Source organism: Triticum dicoccoides, chromosome 6B, assembly GCF_002162155.2.
Source record: "Triticum dicoccoides isolate Atlit2015 ecotype Zavitan chromosome 6B, WEW_v2.0, whole genome shotgun sequence".
NCBI classification, from domain to species: domain Eukaryota; kingdom Viridiplantae; phylum Streptophyta; class Magnoliopsida; order Poales; family Poaceae; genus Triticum; species Triticum dicoccoides.
Window position 1 is genome coordinate 335,181,733 of NC_041391.1, and position 15,639 is coordinate 335,197,371.

Sequence of the window (15,639 nt, forward strand, 5' to 3'; positions counted from 1 at the left end):
GGCTAAGTCCTAGCCCCCCTCACAAATTGCTAGAGTGCTCAAATCAGCCACGGTCCACAGAGCGGCTGACCGGCTGGTAAGAGCATAGCCAAGGGTTGGCGGCAAAGGAAAAAACCAAGGAGAAAAAGGGAAAAAGGTTGGAGGTCGGCACAGCAAGCATAAGCAATGATAAATATTTACATGGATAAAGGCCTCTGGCCGGCATTCAAACAGAGTTTTGATATACACCCCACGGGTGGAGTTGTGCGAATTTAACAAAATGTTCAGAAGCAGCAAGCAGGAAACAGATAAAACCCTAAGGAGCAGCAGAAGACTCTGGCTGGGCGGTGCCGATTGGTGCAGCAGAAGGATCCGGCTGGACAATGTCGGATGGCATGGCCGAGGACTCTGGCTGGACGGTGGAGTCAGTTGCACCGCCTGGCGCGGCAGGCGGCTCCATCCAAACGGAGGAATCACCAGCGGCAGGCGGGGCGTTAGAGTGCTGGAGGACAGAGTCGATGGCGTCCGTCGAAGGAACGGGTGGCTGGGCGGCCCCCACCTAGACGCCTCTAGTAGCGGGCGGCACCTCGGTGCATGGCTCGTTGCTTGAGGCCCGGTCGGGCTGGGGCTGACCGTCCGCCCCGACCTCCGGCAGGTCAATGTCGCTCTCCTTGTCTTCCTCCTCCTCCTCCTCCTCCTCTTCCTCCTCCCCGTCTTCTCCTTCGTCGCTGGAGTCGATGACTTCAGCTGAATCTTCGCTGTCCTCCGGGTTTAGCCCGAGCCACTCTTGCAGAGCTTCGCCGCCTTCCTCGACCACCTCTGGGACAAAGACACTGGTGTCGGTGAAGTCGGCGATCGCCGCCGCCTTGCTGACGAGCTCAGCTTCCACTGCCGCCAGCTCCTCCTGCGCCTCCAGCCGGAACGTCGCCAACTGGGCTAGATCTATCTCAGGGTACCACGCCTTGACGAATTCCAAGGCTCGGCGCGCCCCTGCCCGGGCTGCTGAGCCTTTCCAGGCTTCCAGGCGGCCGGCCGCCACCTCCAGCCAGTCGGCAGTCCGACTTGGGGTGCGCGGAGCCAGCAAGCCTGGCCAGAGGGCGGAGACCGCCTGGGCTCCGATGCTCTGGAGGCGGCATAGCGTGCGGTGAGCAGGCCGAAGCCGGGCCTGAATGTTGAGGACCTGTTTGCCAGTTGTCCGGGGAGCATCAGCGGCGATTTGCGCACCCTCCGCCCTTCGCTCCTCACGCTGGGCCTCGATCATCTGGATTGCGGCTACAGAATGGCTCGGGAAGAAGTCTGTCCAGGCGGAAGTAGAAAATGGCCAAGGCTATAAGCAAGGGCCGATAGTTCAAAACAAGAAACCCAGAGAATGAGGCTTACCATCGACCAAGTCTTTGATGCTGCTGAAGCGGGCCGTCATCTGGACCTCCTTGTCGGCCCAGGCAGAGCGCTCGATCTCAAACTCGGCGAGGAGGTTGGTCTCCGTCGTCTTCACCTTCAGCTGGGCCGCCTTGAGGGTTTCCGCGTGCTCGGCAAGTTGGGCGACCAGGCGGTCCTGCTCCTCCGCCAGCTTGCTGCACTCTGCCTCCTTGCCACGCAGGGCGGTGTTGGTTTTGCTCAGCTGCTGCTGCAGGGCGGCATTGTCCTCTGAAGAAAGAAAGAGAAGAAAAATGCATCAGTCAAGCGGACAAGACAAAGGAATGAAACAACCAAGGAGATTTGGCCCGACTTCTCAGCAGTCGGCCCGAACCTCGGGGACTACAACCCGCGGGCACGCCATCGTGCCCCCGCAGAAAAGAAGTAGTGGACAAAGGAAAGAAACAACCAAGGAGATTCGGCCTGACTGCTCAGCAGTCGGCATGAACCTCGGGGACTACAGCCCTCGGGCGCGCCATCGCGCCCCCGCGGAAAAGAAGTAGTTGACGAACGAAAGAGACAACTGAGGAGATTCGCCCCGACTGTTCGACAGTCGGCCCGAACCTCGAGGACTACAGCCCGTGGGTGCGCCAGCATGCCCCGTGAAGAAAAGAAGATAGAAACTTACGCCGGCTTTCGGCCAGATGGGCCGTCTGCGTCTCCAGCTCCCGAACCCTGGAGTTGTAGGCGGTCGCACGGAGATTGTGATAGTCCTGCAGAAGAGACATCAGATGAAGTCAGCAGTCGACAATCGCAAGATAAAGTTCCGACCCGCCTGCTCAGCAACCGGCCCGGAACATGGGGACTACACCCAGTGGGTGCGCTTGCGCGCCCCCACGAGAGAAGCAAGAGGATCATCCGAAGAAGAAAGCCAAAGACAACTTACACGGATGGCGGTGCGCGACTCCAAAAAGGCCTCGTTGCAGCGCTTGAGGGCCTCCGCCTCTGCCCGGAGCTTGGCCTGGATGTCAAGAGACGCCTGGTTCAGGGCGCCCGTCCCGCCCCCGTGTATCCAACCCACGGGTGCGGCGCTGGTCGCCTTGGTGACGGGGGCCGACGAGCTTGCGGCGCCGATCTCCTGCGGCCGCGATGCTGAGGCCGCCTTCTCCAGACGGCGGCGCGTGAGTGTGCGGACCGTAGGAACCAGGTCCGTCACCACCGTATTTTCGACCAGCGGCACTAGCGGCGCAACCGGCTGCTCGTCCCGTGGCTCGCTGGCTGGCAGAGGCGGCGGGGGCGGGGGCACGAAGACGTCCGACATGGCCACGTCGCCGCCCTCCCGCTCCCGGATCGGGTAGTCGCCGCCGGCTCCTCTGTCCGTCGCCTCGAAATCAGGCGGAGGCGGCGCGGTGTTCAGGGGCGCCACGAGCAGCGGCTCTTGGCGGCGTACGGCCTCCGCGAGCCGCTCCTTCTCCACGGCTTGGGCTTCCGCCTGCGCCAGCGCTCTCTCAGCAAACGCGGCGGACAAGGCCGCCTGCTCCTTGGCCAGGCGGTCGGCCTCTTCCTCGCGCGCCTCCCGCGCATTCTGCTCTATCGCCTCCCGGAGGTCGGAGGCCGGGTCGATCCGTCGACTGGTCGAGGAGGTCGCATCCGACCTGAGGACCGAGGCGGCGCTCGACTTCTCGATGGTTAGCGGGGCCCTGAAACAAGAAGATAAGTTGGAAGGCTCTCACGCTAGATTGATGAAAAGGCAAGAAGTGAGGGAAGGATACTTACGCCGACACCATAACAGGCACCTTCGGCTACCTCTAATATTGGGCCACCTTGGCCGCGGCTTCTTTCCGCCTGGTCGCCGCGGCTGGGTTCTTGGGCTTCTTCGGGGCGCTGCTGAACAGGGCCGCACCCTGTTTCCACTTGTGCTTGCTACCACGAGCAGGCGGTCCGGAAGAGGGACCGGCGCCGGTGGTGGCGGAGCTCCGGGCAGGGTGCAGTTCGTCTTCATCTTCGTCGTCATCGGGCCAAGTCCCCACGCCGCCGCCTTCCTCGGAGCCGCCTGCTCTAGCACCGCCGTCCGCTCTTCCACCGCAGCATGTCGCGTCGTCGGCCAGGGCGGCCACCCCCAAGTCGGGGTCGTCCAAATCGCTCTCCGCCCTGTCCAGCTGGAGGGCGTCACCCGGCCCCAGGAGGGTGGCCGTTACCTCGAACATGTAAATCTGCGATCAAGGAAGAGCTGCGTCATGAAGAGAAACGAAGTTGAAGGAAACATTTCAAAGGACAAAATGAAGAAACTTACAGCAGGCGGCGGATTGTGGCGAGAGTACGGCCGCTTCCCGTACCGCCACACCATCTCCGACACTTTGAGATCGGATATCTTGTTTACCATCCGCGCAACTTCAGCGGGCGGCATCCCTTTCATGCATAGCCGGCACGGATCGCGGTGTCCGCCCATTCGGAAGATCGGATGAGGGCGGCTCTGGAGCGGGAGGACCCGGCGCTCGACGAAGGCGACGAGGAGGTCGGAGGCCATGAGGCCCTCCGACTCCTGGAGCATCCGGAGTCGGCCAATGGCGGCCGCCGCGTCGGCCGACACCGGTTTCGGCTTGTACCCCCAGGTGGGCCGAGCCCTGGTGGTGGGGCCGGCCTCGTAGGCCGGCAGGTTGAGGAAGTCGGCAGCCGGGTCCACGTTCTCGACGTAGAAGTAGGACTGCTGCCACATCTTCATCGACTGCGCCAGCTTGATGACGGGGAAGGCGTTCTGCTTCACCGGCCGGCGCACGGCAACGAAGCCCCCGCACTCGGCCGCTGTCTCCCTGGTGGAGGTGCCAAGCTTCCCATAAAAGAATGATCCCCACAGCTCGATTATGGGGAGGATGCCGATGTAGCCCTCGCACGCCGTGACAAAGGCGGAGAGTAGATTCACGATGTTGGGCGTGAGGTGGTGAGGCTAAAGATGGTAGAAGTCGAGGAAGGAGCGGAAGAAGCCACTCACTGGCCGAAGCCGCGGAGGAAGTGTGAGCGGAAGATGACCCGCTCGTCTCCCAGCGGCACCGGCGAGATCTCTGTCTCTGGTGGCACCCGTGCCTTGACGAAGGCCGTGCTGGGGATCCGGCGCGTATCGCGGAGGAAGGAAATGTGATCTTCGATCATGGTCGATCCATCCCAGTCGTCGCCCCTCTCACGCGCCATGGCTTCCGGTTGGCGGCATGGAGAGGAGAAGTGCGTCGGCGGTGGGCGACGGTGGCGGTGCTACGGCAGCACAGAGCAGCAGCAGCGACGGAGGATGAGCAACAGAAGAAGAAGAGTGGGAGGGGGCGCGAGAGCTTTGCCACACCTCTCCCCCTCCCTACTTATAGCCCTCGGGCTATGAAGCCAAGGGGGCGGGGCGTGGTTCGTGGGATTAACTGCGCCCACGTCCCCACGGCCCCCGTTTCCCGCGTGCATTCACCATGCCGTAAATGGTCATGGGAATGGAAACCGTCTCCTTCGGCGCAGCGGATCCGCCCGGTTGCCGAGGCACGGTAGTGGCGGGCCCAACCCAGTGTCACGTCCCGTCTAAGATGTGGGGCGGCAGGCTGACCAGGCTGGCGTGCGCCGCGTGGCGCGTCTGTTGCGAGCGGCGGCCTGGGAAGCTTAGCAGGCACGCCACCTATTTCCCGCCTCGAAGTTCAAAAACCGACCGCGCAAGCTCCTCCTGGAAAAGGTCGGCCTCAACAGTCGGCCGACCGCACGGCGGACCGGCGTCTTCCTGGAGCCCGATGAGGGAGGAAGCCGTTGAGACTCCGCCGCACCTCGACCGCGGTGCCTCACCGGCTTAGGGGACTACTGTCGGAGTAATGGGCCATGGGTAGGCTCACCCGAGTCCCTAGATTTATCAAGACTTTGGGCCAGCTCTGCCTAGCTGGACCCCAAGCTGAAGCTCCGCCCTCTTGTGCCGGCTGGCTCAGTGGCCGGCTGCTAGAGGGCGGCTGATCCAAGTCTACGGCGCTTCGAGTGACCGGCTCCTGACGGCCGCCGTCCGGAGAGGGCGGCAACGGGCAGGCGGCCACCTCACGATTACGGTGCGGCCGAGCCCCCATCGAGAGTACAAGTCAGAGCATGGCTACAGTGAAGCACGTCGCCTCCAACGCTCAAGAGGGGCGTGGCTACAGTGCTCCATACAGACGGAGATCTCCGCACATCGGGGCACTATGCCATATCTCCCCTGACGTCGCTCCAGGCAGGCGGAGCCCTATTCCCCACGATGGCCTGTCGGTACGGCCTACCAGAGGCGGGCCCTATCGGGCAGTGACCCCAAGGAAGACGGCGGAAGCTCAACCAGACGGATTCGGGAGGGGCCAGCCTCCAGCAGGCGGCCGTCCCTTGCCCCGAGGCGAGCGTGCCATTAAGCTGATAAGACCAGGTGTGGCTACAGTAGCCTCCCACCAGGCGGCGGGACTGTAGCCACACTAAGATGATCAAGCCCCCGTCACCAATGACACGGCTACAGTAAGCAGCCACTAACCAGATGGCAGGGCCCACCAGGCGGCGGGCCCCAACGGTCGGCGGAGAAGCCGGAGGCTGGAGACACAGACAGCGGGCCCAGCACTCGGACGAATTACCATTGTACCCCTGGGGGGTAGGCCTATATAAACCCCCCAGGCCACCCATGCAAATGGTTCGAACCCAGAGAGAAGTAGCCAGATAACTAGAGCAGGGAAGAGCTAGCCTTGCCTCCTTCTGCCTCTAGCACACAGCTCAAGGAGCACCATTGTATCACTTGTGCCTTAGTGATCATGCGGAGACCCCGCAGAGCAGGACTAGGGGTGTTATCTCCTAGGAGAGCCCCGAACCTGGGTAAAGTATGCCGGCGTTCATGTCTACGCCTTATCTCGCTTCCAGGCACCGGCGACGTTCTACTCGCTCCCACCATGATAAGCCATCCATTGGCATATGTGATGAGGACATGACTACCTTGGATATGACCAAATATATTGCGTACATGTATATTTGTGAGGTGATTTCTAATGCAAACTATGCAATAATTTATTTATGTCATCTGCAATTAGACATGGCACAAAAGTTTGTGAAGTATTTTTGTCTTGGATGACATAAATAAATTATTGCATAGTTTGCATTAGAAATCACCTCACAAATATACATGTACGCAATATATTTGGTCATATCCAAGGTAGTCATGTCCTCATCAATATGTCGCACCCAACCCCCGACAGGAGGGGTCTGGCGTACCACAAAATGGAGGAAACGGACTTGTGTTGGAGCGCTACGGTCAAAATAGGGGTCCTGTTCATCAGGAGGGGTGTGGCGTACCATAAAACGGGACTCCATGGGATACTGTTCATCTCCACCGTTGACCTCCTCCAGCCTCCACGGGCTACTGTTCATCCACCGTCGACCTCCTCCAACCTCCACCTGCGACTGTTCATCCACGGGCTCCTGTTCATCCAGCCTCGACCGCGCGCTCCATCGCCGGCTACTGTTCAACCAGCCCTCTCCACGGGGTCCTGTTCAACCACCCCTCCACGGGCTACTGTTCATCCAGCCCTCCACCGGCTACTGTTCAGCCAGCCCTCCACCGGGTCTTGTTCAACCTTCCCTCCATGGGGTCCTATTCATCCAGCCCTCCACGGGGTCCTGTTCATCCACGCCCAACCGGCTCGATCGATCGGGGTCCTGTTCATCCAACGGTAACACCACAGGGTCCTGTTCATCCAACCCCCCCCCACACACAGCAACACTCACTGTTCATCCAGAGGCAGCAGCGATCGGCTTCAGTTAGCAGCAGTAGCGAAGGAATCGCTCGATCGCTCGGGTTCAGTAACGCGTAGCCTGCAGTGCAATCGCTCGGGTTCAGTTAGGCGATGCCTCGCTTGGGTTCAGTTAGCCCAACGCCTCGCACCCGCGCGCGTACGTGTACGAGAGAAACGCGCATCGCTTGGCCCCCGACCACCCACCGTAACCGGTAACTCCCTGAAATTTTCCTCGCCCTCGCTTCTACCATGGTTTTTTCCGTCATGGATGGCCCAAAGAATGTCATGTAGCTGCGTCTCCGACCCGCCCAGGATGAAAAGCCCATTTCTGTCACGATTTTTTGTCATAGAAGTAGGAGCCCACCACATCTATGATGATACCGGGTTTTGTCAGAGTTATCGTCATAGAAGTGTCATAAGTATGATAGAAAATAATTTCATTCGGCCCAAAATGTCATGGATGTGTCTTTTTTTATAGTGTGTGTTCATCGTGTGTTAATGATTTGTTTCGGTTCTCTATTAAAAGGAGGCCTTAATATACCTTAGTTTCCAATAGGACCCCGCAGCCATGGGAGGGTAGGACAAAAGATGTCATGCAAGTTCTTTCCATAAGCATGTATGACCATTTACGGAATGCATGCCTACATTATATTTATGAACTAGAGCTAGTGCCGCATTTTCCTAGGTTATGACTATTACAAGATGAATATCATCCAAAAAATTGCCGATCCAATGCCTATGATTTTCCTACATATTGATCTTGCTAAGTTACTACTGCTCCTACTGCTATTGTTACTGCTACAAAACCATAGCTATCACTGTTACTGTTACTATTGTTGTTGCTACTACTATCAAAACTATCATACTACTTTGCTACTGATCATTTTGCTGCAGATAATTAATCTACAAGTGTGGTTGCATTGAAAACTGCTATGTCTTGAGCCTGCGTTGGTTTTCCTTGAAGAGGAAAGTGTGATGCAGCAATAGTAGCGTAAGTATTTCCCTCAGTTTTTGACAACCAAGGTATCAATCCAGTAGGAGGCTCCTCAAAAGTCCCATGCACCTACACAAACAAACAATAACTCGCAACCAACACAATAAAGGGGTTGTCAATCCCTTCACGACCACTTGCGAAAGTGATATCTGATAGAGATAATATGATAAGATAAATATATTATTGGTATTTTATGATATAGATTGGAAAAGTAAAGATGCAAATAAAAGTAGATTGAAAGCTTATGTCGGATTTCGGGTTCCAGCACACCCTCAAGGTTCGAACACTGGGGTGCACGCGGAGATCACACCTCCTGCCTACCCATGTCTCACCGCCTCGCAAGGATCTAAAACTACACGAAGAACAACACAAGGGACACGAGATTTATATTGGTTCAGGCCACCATTGTGGTGTAATACCCTACTCCAGTTTGTGGTGTGTGGATTGCCTCAGAGGCTGATGATGAATAGTACAAGGAAGAACGGCCTTGCGAGGGTCTGTTCTTGGCTGGGGCGATGAACTGCTAGGGGGAGTTCAGTCGCCTCTCTGTCTCTGTGTCTCGGATGCGGATGCCTCTAAGCTCTTCCGCCTATAGATGCGGATCCTCCTACCCTGTGGGTGGCTAGTCCTCTTTATAGGCAGAGGCCCTGGGCCTCTCCCCAAATATTGAGCGGGAAGGGCGCCAACAATTGGCCATTTTGAAGGGGAACATCTAGTACACTTATCCTGACTAAAGTTGGTCCTCGCCTGCCAAAGACCCTGATGATGACGCCGGCTTGGGCTCCACGATGACCTCCGTTCTGCCGTCCTGCCGGTCTTGGTCTTGTTGCACCGAAATGGTTGCCTTTGCTTGATACCCTTGCATGCGCTTGCCCCCTTTGCACCAAAGAGGAAACAAGGACTCTGCGCAGGCCGGCGCCCGCCTGGCGCCTGCCTGGCCTCGGTCGTCATGGCTTGCGTCACGGGCACCTCGCGAGGTACCCCGCCTTGATCTCTCCGCCTCCTCGCGAGCCAGCCTGACGAGGCTGTGCCCGAGGAAGCCTCCTGTCGTCCACCCCGCGAGCCTCGGCCCCTCGCGAGGGTCTTGGGCATATGTTGATGAAGATGGGCCGTACTGGGCCACCCCTTGAGCCACGCCGCAGGCCGCAGGCAGGAAATTCTAGGTACCCCCATTCCCAGAACGCTGACAGTAGCCCCCGGGCCCAAGGTGCGCTTGGACTTGGCTTAGCAGAGAAGCGAAGCGGCAAGTGCGAAGCGGCAAGTGCAAAGCGCCGCGGGCCCCAATAGCCTGCGGCCTTGGGCGCCGCATGGCGGTTGATTGGACATGGGCATCCTGGCTCCCCACGGTGCCTCGGCAACTGCACGAGTTGACAAGTCCCTGGATGCAAAATGGGTCATGATTACCTATGATCGTGGAGGCCGACGGTTAGCCTACCTCGGCTATATGTTCGGAACGGCATGAGCCCTTCCAGTTCATCTCCTCCTGCTACTCTCTGTATTCCTCTTCGTCCTCGCTCCTTCCTGCGCCAATGGCACAGATCTGTCGGTTTTCTGGCGAACAGAAGGGGAAGGCCCCCCGAGAGGGTCCTGTCCCGCTTCCTCCGAAGAAACGGACCGCCTCTTGCCACGGGGAAGGGGGTGCTTGGCAGGAGGTGTCGAGGCCATGGCTCGAGCGGCCACCGCCGGGATTCCCATTGCCCCTGTACGCCCGGATCGAGGGTCCTGAAAGCGCTGGCACTGAGCTGCTTCGCCAGAGGTGCCGTCGCCGCTGGTGAATCACGGCGGTGCGCGTCATTCCTCCTGGAGTTCACGCCGAGGGCTCTTCTCACGAGCTCGTGCTTCACGCCGCCATGCCTCCTCGGTCCTGGATTCGCCTCCCTCCTTCCTTCGCCTTCGAGATCCCGCCGAGGGGCCTATCAAGCTTTGGCTGCAGCATGCTGACTGCAGTACCCCTGCGACCGAAGCGGAGGTCGAGGTCGTCGCTCCGGGTAGGGTCTACCTGACCCGTGGCTGGGGCGAGATCGCCCGGGTCTGCAGGACAGGTGGCGCCCTCGTAATCCACCTCGAGTACGATGACGCCTCCCTGATGTTCTTCAAGGTCTTCTACACTGAGGGATGCCGGCTGGAGTGTTGCCCCGAGAAAGGCGGCCGGGGCCCTGCCGTGGCGAGGACTAGGCTCGCCAATCGCTTCCCCAGCAGCTCCTCAGGCAGAGGAGGTGTCGGAGGATCCAGCGACTCCGCCGAGCTCCTCGCGACTCTGGAGACGAGCGACGATAGCTACGAGCCTCCAAGCTTGCGTCGCTCTCGGAGCAGGGCGGGCTCGTCAGGCCGCTGTCGCCATTGACCTGTATGGGGTTGGCGCCGGTGGCTGACGGCCCACTGTTGATGATGGCGTCTCCTGCGGAGGCGCGCGTAGTTAGCACTCCTTAGGATTTGCTCCTTTTGTTCCCTACAAGGAATCGAAGAACACACCCCGTGGGGGTTTGTAAGGTGCTTGTAGTTCCATTTGTTAATATGATCCTTATCCTGAAGTGGGGAGGGATGCTCGTCCTGTCTTAGCTTTGTTCCTCCTTTCGTACCTCACGAGGACTTGACGCTCTGCGCTGACAGGTCCCGGTCCCAAGGCGGGCTTCAGCCGTCGCTGGTATGCCAGGTCGCGATGCCGTGGTCAAGGCCAGGAGGTGAGCGGCCCGGGGTCCAGTAAGAGCCCCTGAGTCGTGATGCTCAGGAGGTCCCCTTTAGCGCTCAAGCAGACATCGTTTGGTGAGAAAGCAGCGCGACGTCGCCAAAACGGAACTGCATTAGGTGCGAGGTTGGTGTTGCGATAGCTAGTGTTTCCGGAGGATGACTTATCTCGGGGGTCAGAAACCACTCCTTGGCGCGGCGCCGGGCCCGTGCACTGACAGCTGGGGAGTTGCCTGGCGAGGTCTCCACATGCCTCTTCCCTCTCGCCTTTGCTCCCCCTCGTGCTCTACGTGCTCAGGTCCCGGCCCTCGAGCGAGCTTAGCCGTCGCTGGTATGCCAGGTCGCGATGCTGTGGACAAGGCCAGGAGGTGAGGGCTGGAGAGCCAGTAAGAGTCCGTGAGTCGTGATGCTCAGGTACCCCCCTTTTAACATGCAAGCGGTTCGCGTGGACGAGAGCAAAGGAGACGCTGTGGAGGCCTCGCCCGACGCTGCTCCTTAAAGTGATCCTGCGAGTTCATCATGAGAAAAGCGAGGGTTTGCCGTTACAATTTCCGGCCAGCTGCTGGTTGCTCTAGGAAGGTGACGAGGCACTGAAGGCTTGGTGAGGTGGCGCCCTGTGGGGTTGCCGCAGCCAGAGCTCAGCCATCCAGGTTTGTCAACGTTGCAGGGACGGACCCATGTGCAAGCGTCGTGCCGTGAGGGAGCAGCTCCATCAATTGGTGTCAATCGAGCGGGCGATTAAGTCAAGCACGTTAATCATGAAGGAGCAAATCCATTTAGATAGACGCAGAAAAAGACGATCACCGCTGGGTCGGGCCCGAGCGACTTTGGGGATGATGCAGCCCGAGGGGCGCCCCCGATAAAGTAAGCTGAAAACATGAACTAAAGGGATACATGCCGCAGGGACGGACCCACGTGGCCTAGGAATGATGCAGCCCTGGGGGGCGCTCCCAGCTGAAAATGAAACTCGAAGGATGTCACCTGATAATGTTGAAGATGAAGGGATGCTGAAGTAGCGGACGGCATGCGCTGCAGAAGCCGATCTTCACGAGCCCCCAGGCCCAGGGGCCTCGGGAGGCTCTGGAGGCGCTGGCGGCTCCTCGCGGACCATCTCCATCTCCGCCAGGACTACGGAGTGCCTGACCGCTTGAGCCTCCAAGATGCTCCTCATGGGGCGCTCACGCGCGGCAGCCGCGTTCGGCAGGCCGTAAGGCGTGCGAACATAGTTGTGGGGTGGACCTTCACAGCGTCCCACGCGTGAGGGCCAGAGGCGCTCCTGAGAGGCGGCTCGGTTGAGTCCTGGTATGTCGATGTAGACGTGCAGCCCACCATCCTCGCCTGGATGGGGAGCTACGGCGGGTAAGCGGCGGCTGCCACTCATGACTCTTGACTCCTGCAGCTCCTGAATGATCTTGCTGATGAATTCCCGAGGGTTTGGCCCTCCTTGCTTTGCTTCTTCCTGAGGGAAACATGCGTTGAAGAACGCCTCCAGGTGGTGCCCGAGCGCCTCCCTCGTGATCCTAGCAAAGTCGATGGCCCTCCAGGAGAGAGCCCCCGAGCCTTGCTCGAGGAGGGCGCCGGGCGCGCCTTCCTATGCGACAGAAGGAGGTGCCCCCTGAATAGGCGCGAACCCTGAGGGGCCTGCCTCTCGAGGGGTCGGGCCAGGCGATGTCTTCTTCTTCTTAGGAGCAGCCTTGGGAAGCCTCCCGCTCCTGTGGTCTGGGTCTTCAATTGATGTGGCTTGGAAAGCACGCTCCAGAGAACACACAACATCTCTCTCTTCACAAGGCACCGTGATGACTCCACTGCTTCCTGGCATCTTGAGGACATTGTAGCCGTGATGGGTCACGGCCATGAACTTGGCTAGGGCTGGGTACCCGAGGATGGCATTGTACAGTATGCGGATGTGAGCGACATCGAAGTTAATGAGCTCGGTGCGGTAGTTGCCGCGCTTCCTGAAGGTGATAGGAAGGCGGACCTGCCCTATCGGAACCGTGGAACCATCAGTGACTCCTGAGAAAGGCTTGGTTGGCTGCAGCTGATTGTATGGCACTTGGAGATTGTTGAACGTCTCGACGGATAGGGCATTGAGCCCTGCTCCGCCATCGATGAGGGTCTTGGTGACTTGCACATTGCTGATGATTGGGGAACAAAGCATCGGGAGGACTCCGGCTGTGGCCGCGCACTTGAGCTGATCCGCTGAGCTGAACGTGATAGCGCACGCTGACCACCTGAGAGGGCGTGTGGCCTCAAGCTTGGGGAGGACTGCATTCACTTCGCGAGCAAACTACTTGAAGATGCGTTGAGAGGCCGGGGCTTGAGCGCCACCCAAGATGCAAGCGATTGCACGCGGCTCCTGGAAGCCTCCAGCCCCCTCGTCCGGATGATGGTCTTCATTCCTCCTCGGCTGTGGTGGCAGAGGAGGGAGGCCCGCGTTGCCTTGTGGGCGATCCTTGCAAGGCTGATCCCTCCAACCCCCCTCGCGAGGTGGGTCCCTCCAACCTCCCTCACGAGGCTGGTCCTGCCAGCGGTCCTCGCGAGGCCGGTCACACCACCCTTGGCGAGGGCCATAGTCTTCCCATCGTCCTCCACCTCTTCCTCCTCCTCGGCCATAGCCCCGGTCGCTGCGCTCGGGGCGTCGGCCGGCACGCACGTCTCGCACGGCCCTGAGCTCTTGCATTCGTTGGTGTTGTGGGTGTGGAGGTCGTGGTACATGCAGTACCGGCTGCCCTTGGATGACTCAGGCTGATCCCTGCCTCGCCTGGTGTCCGGCTCTGCCGCAAGCACGGCAGCCCCCTTGCGCTTCACATCCTTGGCCTTGGGCTTCTTCTCTTCTGGGTCTGCAGCTGGAAGCTCGAGGAGGGAAAGGCGCCCTTCCTTAGCCCTAGCGCACTTGGTCGCCAGGTTGAACAGCTCCAGGGAGGTGCACAGGTCCTCATGGATCGCAAGCTCCTCCTTCATCTTGACATCACATACGCCGTCGGAGAAGGCTAAGATGATGGCCTCCTCAGACACCTTGGGGATCTTAAGGCGAGCGCTGTTGAAGCGGTAGATGAACTTCTGCAGGGTCTCTCCCGGCTGCTGCTTGATGCAGCGCAAGTCGCTCATGGCCGGGGGCCGGTCGCGGGTGCCTTGGAAGTTGGCGATGAATCGGGTGCGCATCTCGTCCTAGGAGGATATCGTGCCAGGAGCCAAGTTCAGGAGCCAGGTGCGGGCGCTGTCCTTGAGCGCCATGGGAAACCAGTTCGCCATGACCTTCTCGTCCCCGTTGGCGGCTTCGATGCCCAGCTTGTAGAGCTGGAGGAACTCGGCAGGGTCAGCCGTGCCATCGTAGCGTGGGGGCAGGTCTAGCTTGAACTTGCCCGGCCGGGTCACGCTGCACAGCTCGGCGGAGAAGGCACGGTAGCCTGCAGTGACCGCGGGAGCCCTTTGGTGACGGAGAGCTTGATCTTGCGGGTCTCTGTGCGCTGCCGCTAGGTGCAGCGCGGGGTCTTGATGCGCTGGAGCAGGCACGCATTCGTGCCGGGCCGGTGCGGGGAGCACACGGGCGGCTTCTTGGGGACGAGGGATCTCTTGGCAGCTCTTCTCTTGCTGTGCTGGCGCCGGACGGAGTGGGTTCCGCCCAGGGGCCACGCGCCTTGGGGCCAAGGCGCCTTCTTGAGGGGGAGGCGGCTGAGGCGCCCCCGGAGCTTCGTCGCTCGCGTAGGGCGGGGCGTGGTGCAGTGAGAGGGATGGTGCAGGGGAGCCCCCAGCGGCGCTGACGAGCTCGGTGATGCGGGCGAGCCATTCGTCGTAGAGGTCGTCGACGGGACGGTAGTGCAGGAGCTCCCGCGCCAGGAGCAGCGCGGCGTGCGCGTCCGCAGGAGCGCGACGGGCGTGGGACGAGGAGCCGGCTGGAGTCAGCGACGGGGTGGCGGTGCGGCCTTCTCGCGGCACCGAGGGATGCAGGGACGACGCCTGATGCTCGTTCCCCGCCGGGCCGGTGGCGGCGTTGATGGTAGGCGACGGGGAACGGCGAGGGCGCCCGCCGACGGGGGCCGTCTGGGCGACGCGAGTGGCGAGAGCGGTCTGGCGCTCAGCGCGGGATCGACGAGCGTCTGACATGGATGCCACGGGCGGTGAAACACGAGGCGACGGAAGGCGGATTCCGGTGCACTCCTACCTGGCGCGCCAAATGTCGGATTTCGGGTTCCGACAGACCCTCAAGGTTCGAACACTGGGGTGCATGCGGATATCACACCTCCTGCCTACCCATGTCTCACCGCCTCGCAAGGATCTAAAACTACACGAAGAACAACACAAGGGACATGAGATTTATACGGGTTCAGGCCACCATTTGGTGTAATACCCTACTCCAGTTTGTGGTGTGTGGATTGCCTCAGAGGCTGATGATGAACAGTACAAGGAAGAACAACCTCGCGAGGGTCTGTTCTTGGCTGGGGCAATGAACTGCTAGGGGGAATTCAGTCGCCTCTCTGTCTCTGTGTCTCGGATGCGGATGCCTCTAAGCTCTTCCGCCTATAGATGCGGATCCTCCTACCCTGTGGGTGGCTAGTCCTATTTATAGGCAGAGGCCCTGGGCCTCTCCCCAAATATTGAGCGGGAAGGGTGCCAACAATTGGCCATTTTGAAGGGGAACATCTAGTACACTTATCCTGACTAAAGTTGATCCTCGCCTGCCAAAGACCCTGACGATGACGCCGGCTTGGGCTCCACGATGACCTCCGTTCTGCCGTCCTGCTAGTCTTGGTCTTGTTGCACCGAAATGGTTGCCTTTTCTTGATACCCTTGCCTGCGCTTTCCCCCTTTGCACCAAAGAGGAAACAAGGACTCTGCGCATGCCGGCGCCCGCCTGGCCTCGGTCGTCATGGCTTGCAT